Source organism: Etheostoma cragini, chromosome 21 (genome assembly GCF_013103735.1).
Source record: "Etheostoma cragini isolate CJK2018 chromosome 21, CSU_Ecrag_1.0, whole genome shotgun sequence".
NCBI classification, from domain to species: Eukaryota; Metazoa; Chordata; class Actinopteri; order Perciformes; family Percidae; genus Etheostoma; species Etheostoma cragini.
In genome coordinates, this window is record NC_048427.1 from 6,395,923 (window position 1) to 6,398,215 (window position 2,293).

At 27.2% G+C, this 2,293-nt stretch overlaps 1 protein-coding gene across 8 annotated transcripts in view; it reads left to right on the plus strand.

Annotated features, from left to right (window-relative positions):
* The window catches only part of ctbp2l (C-terminal binding protein 2, like), a 93,092-nt gene that overhangs the window by 86,275 nt on the left and 4,524 nt on the right, over positions 1 to 2,293 (plus strand). The gene's annotated exons all lie outside the window — the stretch shown is intronic.

Genomic DNA, 2,293 nt, shown 5'->3' on the forward strand with positions numbered 1-2,293 from the left:
ATGTCAAAAAAAGTCATAGTATACAATGGCCAAAAAATAGTGATAAAAAGATCATAGTATAGTATGTCGGAAAAAAATCATAAAACGTCATTGTGTAGTATGTCAAAAAAGTCCTATAAAACAGTTGAGCTACAGGGGGGCTGTAGCTCAATGGGTAGGGTTTGTGCCCATAAGGCTCATTTCTAATCACAGCTGCCAGGGTTTGATTCCATCACTGGACACCCTGCTGAATGTTATAGTATAGTATGTAGAAAAAAGTCATAGTAAAGTATGTTGAAAAAAGACTTAAATAGGGCATAGCATAGTTTCAAAAAGGTCATAGTATGTGAAGAAAATGTATAGTTTATTATGTAAAAAAAAAAGTAATAATATATTAAATCATTAAAAGTCATATGTCAAAAAGTTATAAAAAGACATAGTATAGCATGTTGAAAAAGGTTATACAAAAGGTTATAGTATAGTATGTCCAAAACGTGGTGAAGTCATATTTACATGTCAAAAAGGTCATTGGATAGTATGTCATAAAAGTCATAGGCAATATGAAGTTTAAAAAAACTAATAAAACAGTAATTGTATAGTAGCTTGAAAAAAAGTGGTGAGTAGTATGTCAAAGTAATATGTCAAAAAAGTCATAGTATAGCATGTCAAAAAGTGATAAAAAAAAAAAGTCATAGTATGATGAAAAAATGTCATAGTATGTCAACACCTGTCGAATGAACAGTATATTATGTCATTAGAAGTTATAAAAAGTTATAGTATAGTATATTGAAAAAAAGTGATAAAAAAGAAATTATAGTCTGTCGAAAAAAGTGGTAAAACAATTGTAGGATATAATGTCAAAAAGTGATTTAAAAAAAGTCATAGTATATCGCATGTCGGACAAAGTGATATAAAAGTCATAGTAAAAAATGTCGGGAAAGGTTATTAAAAAGTCATAGTGCAATATCTCAAAAAGTCATAGTGTTTTTTGTTGAAAACAAACGCCAAAGAATAGTATGTTGAAAAAAAGTAATAGTATATTATTGTGGAGAAAGTGATATAACAGTAATTGTATAGTACGTCTAAAAATGTAAAGTTATAGTATGTCAAAAAAAAGTCATAGATTAGCATGTTGGACAAAGTGATTAAAAAAAACGCCAAAGTATAGTATCTCAGGAAAAGGGATTAAAAAGTCATGGTATAGCATGTCAAAAAGTGATTAAAAAAAAATCATAGTATAGCATGTCAGGAAAAGTGATACAAAAGTCATAGAATAGCATGTTGAAAAAAGTGATTAAAAAGTCATAGTATAGCATGTTGGACAAAGTGAAAAAACGTCATATTATAGTATGTTGAAAAAAGTGATAAAAGAATTGTAGGCTAAAATGTCAAAAGAAATCATAATATACCATGTCCAAAAATGATTAAAAAGTCATACTGTAGTATGACTATGACTTTTTTTTGACACACTTGCCCACAATTTGTTTTTACCACCTTTTTTTGAAATACTTTACTATGACTTTTTAACACTTTTTTCAATATACTATACTTTGATGTACAAAGTGATAAAAAAAGAATCATAGTATATAGTTTGTTGAAAAAAGTCATATTAAGTATGTTGGAAAAGTGATAAAGTCATAGAATAGCATGTCAAAAAGTTATAAAAAGACATGGTAAAGCATGTTGAAAAAAGTGATAAAAAGGTCATAGTATGGTATGTCCAAAAAGTGATGAATCATAGTATATGTCAAAAAGGTCATAGGATATAGCATGTCGGAAAAAGTTAATAAAAAGTCAGAGTATATTATGTTAAAAAAAGTGATAAAACAATAATTGTATTGTAGTTTCAAAAAAAGTGGTGAAAAAAATTGTTGTAGGTCAAAAAGGTCATAGTATAACATGTCAGAAAAGGAATTAACAAAAGTCGTATGACAAAAAAAATGTCATAGTATGTCGACACCTGTCCAATGTACAGTATATTATGTCAATAAAAGTTAAAAATGTTTTAGTATAGTATATTGAAAAAAGTGATAAAGTCATAGTATAGTAAGTTGAAAAAATTGTAGGATAGCATTTCAAAAAGTGATTTAAAAAAAAAGTTATACCACAACATGTTGGGAAAAGTTATTAAAAAGTCAAAGCATAATATGTAAAAAATGTCATAGTATAGTATGTCGAAAAAAAGTCATTAAAAAGTGATAGTATATAATTGTGAAAAAGTGATATAAGTAATTGTGTAGTAAGTCTAAAAATTAAAGGTTATAGTATAGTCTGTCGGAAAAAGTCATAGAATAGCATGTTAGAAAAGTGATTT